The following is a 13,571-nucleotide window of genomic DNA, read 5'->3' on the forward strand; positions in this document are numbered from 1 at the left end:
GCTTAAGGCAGTGAAGTAAATAGACACCAGGCTCTTCTCCCCGAGGAGAGAGTGAAGTAAATAGACACCAGGCTCTTCTCCCCGAGGAGAGAGTGAAGTAAATAGACACCAGGCTCTTCTCCCCGAGGAGAGACTGGTGAAGCAAGGTTACTGTGGGAACAGCATGTACCCTGTCGTGGCTTACCTGCATCGCTGGGAGCTTCTCTGCGAGCTGGAGGGGATGGATGGTGCTGAATGCACCGGAAAAGTCTTACTGAACTCCCTGGCCCTTCCAGGTGTAAGTAAGGCAAGGCAAGGCAAGTTTATTTATATAGCACATTTCAGCCACAGGGCAATTCAAGGTGCTTTACATGAGACATTAAAAGCATTAAAACAAAAAGCAAGACATTATAGACATTTAAAACAAAAGGCAGGACAAATTAAAAGCATTAAAACAAAAAGCAAGTCATTATAGATATTTAAACAGAAAGCAGGACAAATAGAATACAGGAATAAAAGTTACAGTGCAGTATACTGATAAACATAGCTCCTCTTAGAAAGCAGTGGCAAAAAGAAAAGTCTTCAGGCTTGTTTTAAAAGAACCAAGAGTTGCAGCAGACCTGCAGTTTTCTGGAAGTTTGTTCCAGATATGTGGAGCATAAAAACTGAATGCTGCTTCTCCATGTTTTGTTTTTGAACTCTGGGGACAGAAAGTAGACCTGTGCCAGACGACCTGAGGGGTCTGGATGGTTCATAGCATATGAGCAGATCAGAAATATATTTTGGCCCTAGGCCATTCAGTGCTTTATAAACCAACAGCAGTATTTTAAAGTCAATTCTTTGACAGACAGGAAGCCAGTGTAAAGACCTTAGTACTGGTGTGATATGCTCCACTTTCTTAGTCTTAGTGAGGACTCGAGCAGCAGCGTTCTGAATCAGCTGCAGCTGTCTGATCGATTTTTTAGAGAGACCTGTATACATGCCGTTACAGTAGTCGAGTCTACTGAAGATAAACGCATGGACAAGTTTTTCCAAATCCTTCTGGGACATAAATCCTTTGATCCTTGATATATTCTTCAGGTGATAGTAGGCTGACTTTGTAATTGACTTAATGTGGCTGTTGAAATTCAGGTCTGAGTCCATGACTACACCAAGATTTCTGGCTTCGTTTGTGGTTTTTAGCATTACTGATTGAAGTTGAGCACTGACTTTTAATCGTTCTTCTTTGGCTCCAAAGACAATTACTTCAGTTTTATTTTTGTTTAGTTGGAGAAAGTTCTGGCACATCCAATCATTGATTTGTTGAATGCACTTACTCAGCGCTTGTATGGGATTATAGTCTCCTGGTGATATAGTGATATAAATTTGTGTGTCATCTGCATAGCTATGGTAACATATTTTGTTGTTTTCCATAATTTGAGTTAGTGGGAGCATGTAAATGTTGAACAGAAGAGGCCCCAGGATGGAGCCTTGGGGAACTCCACAGGTCATTTTTGTCAGCTCAGATTTGTAATTGCCTATAGACACAAAATAATCCCTGTCCTTTAAGTAGGATTCAAACCAATCTAACACTGTACCAGAAATTCCCAGCCAATTTTCCAGTCGGCCTAGTAGTATGTTGTGGTCTACCGTGTCGAACGCAGCACTGAGATCCAGTAGTACTAAGACTGAGATTTTGCCATTATCTGTGTTTAAATGGATGTCATTAAATACCTTAATTAGAGCAGTCTCGGTGCTGTGATGTGGTCGAAATCCTGACTGGAAGACATCAAAGCCATTACTTAGTGCCAGGAAGTTATTCAGTTGTTGGAAAACAACCTTTTCAATTATTTTGCTTAGAAATGGGAGGTTTGATATGGGCCTATAATTGTTCATTTGTGAGCTGTCTAGATTATTCTTTTTTAAGAGTGGCTTGATGACTGCAGTTTTCAGGGTATGTGGGAACACACCTGAAAGAAGAGATGTGTTTACAATTTGTAGTAAATCAGAGGCCATGCAGTTGGATACAGTTTTGAAGAAGTCTGTAGGTAGAACATCAAGGCAACAGGTGGAGGATTTCAGATATTGTATAGTGTCCCCCAGGGTTTTATGGTTGATCGGATTAAATTGTGTCATGGTACAATTATTGATTTTAAGTGGACAGTGTGACGACACATGTCCTGTACCTGGAATGGAGGCAGTAACTGCTTGTCTAATTTTCTGAATTTTGTCAGTGAAGAATGAGGCAAATTCATTGCAGGCCCTGGTGGATAGAAGTTCAGAGGCTACTGACACAGGAGGGTTTGTCAGCCTATCAACAGTGGCAAACAAAGCACGCGCATTGTTATGGTTTTTGGTGATGATGTCAGAAAAGAAGGTCTGCCGTGCATTTCTCAGCTCCAGATTATAAATGCGAAGTCTCTCTTTATAGATGTCATAATGAACATGGAGATTTGTTTTTCGCCATCTGCGTTCAGATTTTCGACACTCTCTCTTTTCTATTCTGACCAGCATGGCCTTTCTCCATGGAGATCTTCTCTTACCAGAGATCACCTTCACCTTAGTGGGCGCAACGGCGTCAATAATGTTTGTAATTTTAACATTGAAATTATCTACAAGCTCGTTGACTGAGGCCATATAGAGGGCAGGTGTGGACGAGAAAACCTGAGTAAATATCTCACTGGTGTTTTCATTGATGCGCCGTTTTGAGATAACCTCTGATTGAGAATTTGTGTGCATGGAGATAGTACTCTCAAAGAAAACACAGGAATGATCAGAGAGCGCAACATCAGACACCTGAACCTTAGAAATATTCAGACCTTTGGTGATGATTAAGTCCAGAGTGTGCCCCTTGTTGTGTGTGGGCTCCGTCACATGCTGAGTCAGTCCATAGTTATCAAGGACACAACCTAGCTCTTTAGTCCCTCTGCCCTGAGGGTTGTCAACATGGATGTTAAAATCACCAACAATAACCACACAGTCAAAGTCAATGCAGACAGTAGACAACAGTTCAGCAAAGTCATCAAAGAAGTTTGGACAGTATTTAGGTGGCCTGTAGATGTTTAGAAATAACGCTCGGGAAAAGGAATTCAACTGAAGAGCCACATATTCAAAGGAACCAAAATTTCCATAACACATCTGCTTACATTGGAGGGAGTCATTAAACAAGATGGCTACTCCACCTCCTTTCTTATGCACTCTAGCCTCGCTCATGAAGCTGAAGTTGGGAGGAGTTGACTCAATAAGAACAGCTGCACTGTTACCTTGGTCTAGCCAAGTTTCAGTTAAAAACATAAGATCAAGATTGTGGTTGGTGATAAAATCATTGATTAAAAATGTCTTTCCTGTTAAAGATCTGACATTTAATAAAGCTAAGTTTAGTGTGCTGAGGGTATTATCTGCACATTTCTCTGTGATAGTTTGTGGCTGACGAGGAATAGATACTAAATTTGATACATTTGTAGAGCCGGTTGAGTGTTTCCTGTTACTTAGCAGATTCACCATTGTTTTTCTATTACCTATCAAGACAGGAATTGAGGAAGATACCATCACGTTGGGTCCTGGCTTGTCCTGGAAGGGGTCATGAGTGCCATTAGCCTTGTAGCCTGGACCCAGTACATATCAGTTAGAGCTTGCTGTATTGGCCCGGCAGGGGGTAAGGGCGGTTGGGAGCGCGTAATACAGCGCGTGAAAATGCTTGCTGCTGGATGCCGGTGAGAGGAAGCAAGTGAGAGACTCCCCCTCTTGGGGGGGTGGATCATCGCTGGTGAGTGCTAGTGGGAGGGGGGGAGTGAGAGACTCCCCCTCTTGGGGGGGTGGAGGGGGTGGATCCTCACTGGTGAGTGCTAGTGGGAGGGGGGGAGTGAGAGACTCCCGCTCTTGGGGGGGTGGATCCTCGCTGGTGAGTGCTAGTGGGAGGGGGGGAGTGAGAGACTTCCCCTCTTGCAGTAGCTCATCAATTTGGCTGAGCTTCAGTGTGGCAGCTTTGATGAGGCCCTTGATTGGTGAGCGGGGTGGAGGAGGGGAGGGGCATCGTTGGGTTGTTGTCGATGGGGGGTGGTGTGAAGATTCTTCTTCCTGGCGCGGGTGTCTCCCATAATCAGAGCTTTGTTGAAGCAGCTCTTCAAGGTTTTTGCCATGTTGTGATATGTCTTCCTTCTGTTTTGGTATTTCTTGTCTCTTGTCCTTGACCATGGCAGAGGGAGCAGATGGATGACGCAGAGAATAGAACAGATTGGAGATAAACAGTTTTACTCCTGACCTGTTAAGGCAGAGTCCATTTCTCTGAAAAAGATGGTATCGTTCCCAAAAATATGGAAAATTGTCAATGTAGCGCACTGAGTGAGTGGTACAGGCAGTTGAGAGCCATGTGTTCAGTGCCAACAGTCTGCTGAATCTCTCAACCCCTCTTCTGACTGGTGGTAGAGGGCCGCTGATAAACACCTCCGCTTTCAGAGACCTGACTGTGTTCAGCAGATCAATAAAGTCTCGTTTAAGAACTTCCGACTGCTGTTGGGCAACGTCATTTGTCCCCACGTGCACAATGATGTTTTCCACAGTTGGATGTGTAACCCCGATATGCAAGATTTTTTTTGTCATGTCAGCAACCGTATCCTTGGGAAAGCAGAGTATTTTGGTGCTTTCACTGCACATGCTTCTCACATCTTTTACAGTAAAGTCACCCACAATCAGAGTTTAAGTAGGCTCTGTGAAATAGTTAGATGATGGCATTGTCCACACTGATTCGGGCCTGGTATGCAAACTGCAGCGGGTCCAGGAAGTCGCTTACCATGGGCCTCAGGCACTGCAGAACGAGTCTATCGAATACCTTCATGAAATGAGACGTCAGTGCCATTGGCCTGTAGTCATTGAGGATATTGGGGCATGCTTTTCTCTCAAATAAAGGGTTTTCATATTTTCAAAGTAAGTTCATCAATAATCTTTGGTTGAATCATGGTATCACACTATGCAAATCTCTTTTATTTTGATCCTAGAAATCCCACAAGTTGTTGTCATGACGATGCCAGACAAAGCTTGCGAGCTGGTGTCCAGTGATCTGAAGAAAATCTACACAAGCAAGATCATCAAAAATAAAGTAAATAGGCTACTGGTTTACCGTACATTCTGATTTAATCAAATAACACACCATCAACAACACACTTTAATATTTATGGAAATAATTCAATAATCACATGTAACTTGATCTAGATTGACTGACATTTCTCTCAGATGGAAACATGCAGTAATAAGCTGGGTGTCCCCATGACCTGCATCCTGCCTGTGAAGAACTACCATGAAGAAGGTGCACTGAACAATGAGATGGATGTTCTGCTGATGACCGCCATGACTCAGATTGTTAACTTTGCCAATGACTACTTATGGAACCTCCAACAAGGTCAAGCAAACAAATGAGTTTTCAGAGATAGGCTATACAGCACATTATAACTACCAAACTTTAGCCAGTTATAAACACATATAGCAACTGCTCTAACGTATCATAACATGTTATAAATTTGATTCTTTTCTTTTTTTTAAAGCAATACATCGTGATATTTGGACCTTTACAAACATGTCTGGTGCTAATTCTCCAATTAGATTTACTAAAAGTAAGCTGAATCGTCCAAACAGTCTACTCAGAAAGATAATACATTGACATTTATTACCTTTTAAAACTCACGCCCCGGGACGCAGCATTCAGTCGAAGTGCGCATGCGCAACGTTGTGCTTAAACAACACAGTAGTAGCTAACTATTCCGGCGTCTATGGATATCATGCATTTTTTAGCTCAATGATATGACGGAGGTGAGAGAACCGAAGTGAAACATCACGGAGGAAGCCAGAAAAAGACAATTTGATAACGTTACGACAGTGCACTCGCAGAGAAAGAAAACCGCAGAAAACCGGAGAAAACGCTATGTATTGCTTTATTTTATAGATGTTATAAATTCATAGATTTTTAAATGGAATGTCTTATAAAAAGCAATAATACGCTATAGCATGACTTTGTGAGCTTTAAGGTTATTAGCAGTTGTATCATACTATAACATAATTATGAGGTCTTATGAGCAGTATTTGTTGTCTGTAAGTAAAGTGTAAGAAAAAAACATTCACAATGATTATCAAAGCCTTGTCAAGTCTTTATTTTTCAAACTGAAAAGACTAAACACCGTGCCTAATGGCACAAGACTGGACATTATTTAAAATGTTTTATGTGATGTTTGTATATAGCTTTACATTTTGAACCAGAATTTACCTGACCTGTCCAGGGCGTCGTGTTGAGCTGGTCGTCAGTGACTAGGTTGTTCAAGACTACCCTCCAGTGACGGTTGTAAGCGAAATTTTGACGGTGCAGGTCAACATTGACGGGAGGGAGGGAGTGACAACCAGACAAAAGCTATCCTGGTTTACAGCCATGCACAAAAATCACCAGACTTTGCACATAGGTCAAGTCCTATGCCAGAAGTCCTCAACTGGCATTGGGGGCCAATAGTCCAGATGGTGGCAAGCGTTTCAAGTTTAAAACTTAAAAAACATAACAAATCAGCCATGTGCCATAACTTTTCAACCACAACCAAAATGTAGGCCCAAGTGAGCAGAAACGTTCATGCAGGAATTATGAACTCCATCACTCTGTTTTTCTCAAAAACTGTAAAACCTATCAAACCCTAGGCCTACTCCTCCCACATTTTTGGTCAATCACCCAAATTGCTACACTACATCTTCAGACTGTCCTCCACAAACAATCTTCACAGATTTTCTGTTTTAATTGAGCCCACAGCACATCAAAATGTTTTACTGTAAACAGTACTGTATGCTGCTACTGAACTCAACTTTGGGCAACACAGCTACAATAAAAATTTTTGGGCAAGTTAGCAACAGCATGGCATGTTGACTTTGGTTATTCGCATTACATTTGTCATTTAGCTGACGCTTTTATCCAAAGTGATTAGCTTACAATAATTGCATTTAACATAAGAATGTGTATACTAATATACACCAGAACTCACAAGTTAATCTCCTTTCTGAAAAAGTGACTAAGAGTATAATCTAGTGCTTAAAGGACCATACCGGTCTAAATACAGTATGATGTGATGTCCTAAAACTAGTCACCCAACGTTTATCACATTTCCGCAATCCATTTTACGAAGTAAAGCTCATGCTAAAAAGATATTTGCATTTTCACGTTTTACTTAGGAATTAAATTAATTGTAGCTGTGTTTGTGACTATGATTTTGTGTGTTAATGTAGTAGGCTATGGGTTACAGGGTGAACTAATTGTAAACCAGGCATGTTTTATTTCAGTTTGTGAAGTCAAGCAGAAATGTAAACTTGTAATATCAGGCTGGTCTAAAAGGCAAGATAACCTCAGCCATGACAAAGTGTAATAATTAATAAAGTAATGTTTATTCAAATCAGCACTATCAAATAAAAGTATCAGGAAGCATATACATTACTAAATTACAAAATAAGACTTCAGTTTAATAATCTGTGCAGTGAGCATTTTAGAGGAGTAGTAAAGGGAAAATGCATGTTTAGCCCTGTTTCAAGGTTACTTATGATCATATACAATGGTTCAGATCAAAACGTGGACAAATCTAGCATTTTCGATTAAGTTGATAATTGCTCTACCACCGTTTTGGTCATACAATCGATGGGCATCTTGAAAAATAATTCAAAAATATGTTAAACTCTCGATTTCAAAGACCAGAAACTCACCTAGGTGTTAGTTGGCGTTCTGACATATAATTCCCCATAAAGTAAAATTCGAGTTCATCTGGAAAAGGCTTTTTAAAATATTTAGCATAGAACTATTTAGTCGCAGCACATACGTGTGTAAACTTCCGGAAACTAGGTAGCCTAGCAACATAAACAATAACAATAGCTACCGTAAGTAGTTACGCTTCCTGAATCCCCTCTGCGGATTGATCTACACATCTACAATGGTCGCTTCAATACAAGTCAATAGATTTCATAAAATGATAAATAAAACCCTACAGGATTCATACTTTGCGGCGAATTTGATGTCAGAACACCAACGGACACCAATTACACCCTCGGTGAGCTTCTTCAAGATGCCCATCCACATCCATTGTATGACCAAAACGGTGGTAGAGCAATTATCAACTTTCTTGAAAATGCTAGCTTTGTCAATGTTTTGATCTGAACCATTGTATATGATCATAAGTAACCTTAAAACAGCGCTAAACATGCATTTTCCCTTTACTATTCCTTTAAGGAGCTTCTGATATCACAGAAATGTTCATCTTTCATTGTAAATCCTATTTCATTTGCAACTCTAGAAAAGTCATACAATTGATTTTGATAGCAGATGATCATACTCTAAAGACTAAAGTGCACACAAAACACTCAACATTTGCAACATTTGATTCAAGGCTGACAATGTGTAATATAATGTAAAATACATCCTGAGTTTCTTAGAGGAATCAGTTAAGATGTTGTATGCAGACAGATGGCCACATGGTAAGTGCTTTAATAGTTCAGCTGGATGTATTTCTCTCATTCTTTGGTGCTGCATCAGATTTATTTAAAATTAGTTCATTGATCAAATGTGTTATCCAGACACGGCCACTATGTTTCTCTACACCTCACCAGGCTGGGCTGGCACGTTGGCCAGAGCTGGGACCAGTCTCTCGTACACCTGAACGCCCCTGAGGAAGACTTCCTCGTTCAGGTATTCGTTATGATCATGCAGCAGGATTGGAGTGTGATTCATGGGGGAAAAACCAATGGCAGGGATACCCACCTGTGACAAATAGTTCATGTCAATGAAACATCCACGATTTTCATAAGGTAACCATCGGAATTATGGGGTAGATATAGAACCAACGTTTCATAAGATTCCAATAGGAATTCAAGGATTTCCTCTAAAATGGCCAGTTACGAGACACAGAGCTCTTGTATTTTATTCAAATCCAGAGGTCTCCAACATCAACCTTTGCTTCTACTCACTGCTCTGATGAAACGGCTCTATTGCTGTTGGAAACATCTCTTTTTCCAAAGTCCTGTCAAGAACGAGTTTAGCTGGTTCCATGACGCATGTTCCTTTGGTAATGATTGAGTGGAAGCATGGAATTTCTTTGTGAATGATTATTGTGACAATCAGCCCAGGTAGGCTAGCTACAGTAGAAGGAGACGAGGGAAATGCAAATTTGAGTTTTAAGATTTAAGTTTCTTAACATCTTAGAGTCCATAAAATTTTGGACCGGATCTGAATCACGGAGCGGATCCACAAATCAAAACAAAACTTTGAGTGAAGCCAGCTGCTCATGTGGGGGTGCTAGAGACACGGGGTGTGGACTGGGGGGTGTGAGGTGAGAGCCTGGAGTGCACCGAACCACTCCCCACCAGCTGCAACCTGAGGGGTTGCCACAGAGCCGTCCAAACATGGCCACCTATTCACCTCCATTAATTTTGGGGACTTGGGCTCCCCATTCATTGTCAATGAGGGGGATTGAAACGGCCATATCTCAACATGGGGAGGTCACAAAGACACAGGGTTTGGACTGACATAAAGCTCTCGGGCTAATGAATGCAGCAATACCAAACATGTCCTGCTCGCACTAAATGCATTCATGGGTGGAGGTCTGTGCTCTCCAAGCACCATTTTGATAGATATATAGATATATAGATAGATAGATAGAAAGATAGTTGCGCAAATGACTTCCACACTCAGAGAAAACTATCATCTGATCAATCCGACATGCACTTAAAAGCAGCATTACATATCGATGGATTGATGGATCGATCTACAAACCACACCGTGCCCATGGGCACTGTGCACTAGTGGACATCAATGAAGCAGGTGATCTAGTGAGCCCACCTTAAAGGGCAATGCTCGTTGTTGACAACCTGGACCTTATTTACGACATATTATAAGAAGTTTGACTCACCGAGATCACTTTTGTGTAGTTCGGAGGCCTGTAGAAGAAATTTAAAATCCAGCGCGAGCCAGTATATCCATGTAATGACGGTGATCGGGGCACCGAGAATGCAGTTTCTCGAAATCTATTTTCGGCCGCTAAACGGTTGTTTTCATCAATCAGATTGGATGAATCGACAGTTGAGATTCCTCAACGCGAGGCATTGTTGTGGTTTTCAAATACGGGGTCTTTAGCCTCTGTAATATGATCTTTACACGCCTTTCCCCACTTGCTCCAGCACGCATGCGCACAGGCCAGCGTGCAGACTGGCTATTCTCCGGCTCACATTCTCTGCGCTACGATCGGATTGTTGCTGACGAATGACGACGACAATATTCTCGGCACCAACAACGATCGTAGCGCAGAGAATCATATTACAGAGGCTAAAGACCCTGTATTTGAAAACCACAACAATGCCTCGCGTTGAGGAATCTCAATTGTCGATTCATCCAATCTGATTGATGAAAACAACCGTTTAGCGGCCGAAAATAGATTTTGAGAAACTGCATTCTCGGTGCCCCGATCACCGTCATTACATGGATATACTGGCTCGCGCTGGATTTTAAATTTCTTCTACAGGCCTCCGAACTACACAAAAGTGATCTCGGTGAGTCAAACTTCTTATAATATGTTGTAAATAAGGTCCAGGTTGTCAAAAACGAGCATTGCCCTTTAAAAGCTGAGCTTAAACACACAGGTTTAAAAAAAAAAAAAAAAAAAGTAAACCCAGCTACTGTACTCTATTCTGGGAAATACAAGGTCTTTAACTACAATAATTGTACCCACAATGCACCCAACCTCAACATTTCAAACAAGGACTACACAAGCTAGTGTAACAAGGTTAATATAGGGCATTCCCTTTGCCTGTATATTATTATATGTTTAAGTTTCATTTCTATATACACAGACAACTCATTGGCTGGTGGGCGTAGCTTGCTGATTTGGGACAGTGTGTGACGCAAAACTGTCCCAGTCTGTGAGTACGCCATCAGCAGTAAGGTTAAGTTGCTGTTACTGTCTACTAAAATGATTGGCTCCGCCCAGCGACCGCTGGCGGAGGGTATATTTTCGGTCGTGTGTTATTTTGTTTGTTCGTTCGGTCACATAGCAGGATTATACAAAAACTACCCGAGCGATTTTCATGAAATTCGGTGGAGGGGTGTAGCATGGGCCAAGTTAGAACACATTCAATTTTGGTGCGGATCAGAATCCCTCGGCAGACAGACAAATTAAAAGAAAACAACTTTGCCATACTTGGACCGGCTTCCTTCCATTTATATTTAGCCTACTTCTCCTGACAGATTTCCCATTCCGCCGGTGGAGGCCGAGCGGTAATGTACCAGTCTAGCAATGCGTCGGCCCGGGAATCCGTCGGCCCGGGTTTCGGCTTTTGATATCAACTCTTTTTTTTACCGTTTATGCCCAATATTGTCTTATGTTTCTATGCATGTAAAACAAAATCATATCTGACTCATGAAAAACAAAGCAGATAACCACTGTATTAGGAAAAGTTACATTTTCTTAGCCTGGATCGTGTGGTATTAGCGTACATATAAATCATAAACTACCTATCTGGGCTGAGGTTTTGCCCCTTGAGTGTCAGGTTTCACTAACTATGTGTTCTTTTTAGTGTGTGTTGAAGCAAACGGAAAAAAAACTGTATTATCCGTCACATAGCAGGATTATACAAAAACTACCAGAATGATTGGAACATCCCACAAACTATTTTCTAATGCACTCTGATATCATATGAAAAAAGACAGGGAAACCTGTGCTCTGAGAACGCTTTCTAGTCTTTACTTCTTCTGATAGGCTTATGCATTGCCTGGTGGCCGAGCGGTTAAGCAGTTGGTCTCATGAATTTCTATCGCGGATTCGAGCCGCGAGGAAGATGTTGATTTTTCTTTAGAGAACGTTGGCTCTTTGTTGCAATGAGGAATCAAGTCAGCTTTAGATAGCATCTTAGATATCAAGTTTATTTATTTGCTGTTTAAGCAACCAATATCATCTTATGTTTCTATGCATGTAAAACAAAATAATATCTGAGGATTACACAAAAACTACCAGAACGATTTTCATGAAACTCGATGGAGTGGTGTAGCATAAGCCAACTTAGAATCCATCCCAGAGACATGGACACTGGGCTAGTGCCCCTCTACCCCTCCCAGAGGCATGGACACTGGGCTAGTGCTCCTCTACCCCTCCCAGAGGCATGGACACTGGGCTAGTGCCCTACCCCTCCCAGAGGCATGGACACTGGGCTAGTGCCCTACCCCTCCCAGAGGCATGGACACTGGGCTTGTGCCCTACCCCTCCCAGAGGCATGGACACTGGGCTTGTGCCCTACCCCTCCCAGAGGCATGGACACTGGGCTTGTGCCCTACCCCTCCCAGAGGCATGGACACTGGGCTTGTGCCTGTCCTTTTTACCCCCCAGAGGAATGAACACTGGACTTAATATCTGTATATTGTTTTGTAACTTATGTCTTCTGTTATTGTCTATAATGGCTGATTGAAAACATTACAAAAGTACACAAGTATGTTCAGTTGTGTTCATACATGACCACCTCTCATAAACACCACAATCAGTTACACCACCAAAAAGCTTACTCTTCAATGGTGCAAGTGTGCTATATTTATACTGAGGAGTGAGTTTAACCATTTCAATTTGATTACACCAACAAAATGCATTAATGGGCGGAGCCCTGTGCTCTCTGAGCACCCTTTATTCTATTGTACATGCATGTAGGAAGTTGTAAAGTATATTATTTGGTTGGTAATGTAATTTGGAACCTAGTTATGGTTTTTAGTGATCACTAACACAAATACATTGAAGTAAGAAAACAAAGAAAGTAAAGGTATATGAACTGTATAAGAAATGTACAGTATTATTATTCCCTTTTTTTAATTGATTTTAAGCATAACAAAGAACAACAGAGCACATCCCCCCCCAGGACACTGGCTATCCTCCACAATTCCATAAATAAAAGGGTTACTGACAATGGCAATATTTCTACTTGTGGTACATATACTGTAGCAAAAAGACAAATGATGGACAAGGTCACATTCTGTAGTAAAGTAAATAAATACAAGTAAAATAAATGGAAATGCAGGTGATAGCAGTTCTTCAAAGTTAGTAAGAAAATATGTACAGTATGTGGGCCTCAATCACATCAACAATGTAAGGTAGAGAGTGAAAGTGAAACTGATCCAAAGGATCTGGTAAATGGCGTGGTTTCCCAGAAATGATCACATGGGACAATTATGAGGTGAGCTTCCTGCTGTCCTGATAAACAGACTTTGACTGCTGCTGAATACTGCTTCACCATTCCCGTCTCAATACGAACGTCAAGGTAAGATGTCCTTTCTTAGGGAAACGAGTAGGATGTTGTTGTCAAACCAATGTTGAAGGAATAAAGATATTCTTAAAAAGGATATCTCTGTTGTTCCAGATAATATACTTATGGGGTGAGAAATTATGTTTGAAGATCATGGACCAAGCTAATAAAGCTTGCCTATGAAAGGCAGATAGTTTTGCTGGAATCTTATCAATATTATAGTTACAACTCTAATTAAATTAATTTTGAAAGTGTTGTTGAGGGTGCTGAAGTCTAAGAAGTTGAGACCACCGTGGTCATAAGTATTCATAACTACAGATTTTCTGATATAGTGG

Source organism: Borostomias antarcticus (genome assembly GCF_949987555.1).
Source record: "Borostomias antarcticus genome assembly, chromosome: 7".
NCBI classification, from domain to species: Eukaryota; Metazoa; Chordata; class Actinopteri; order Stomiiformes; family Stomiidae; genus Borostomias; species Borostomias antarcticus.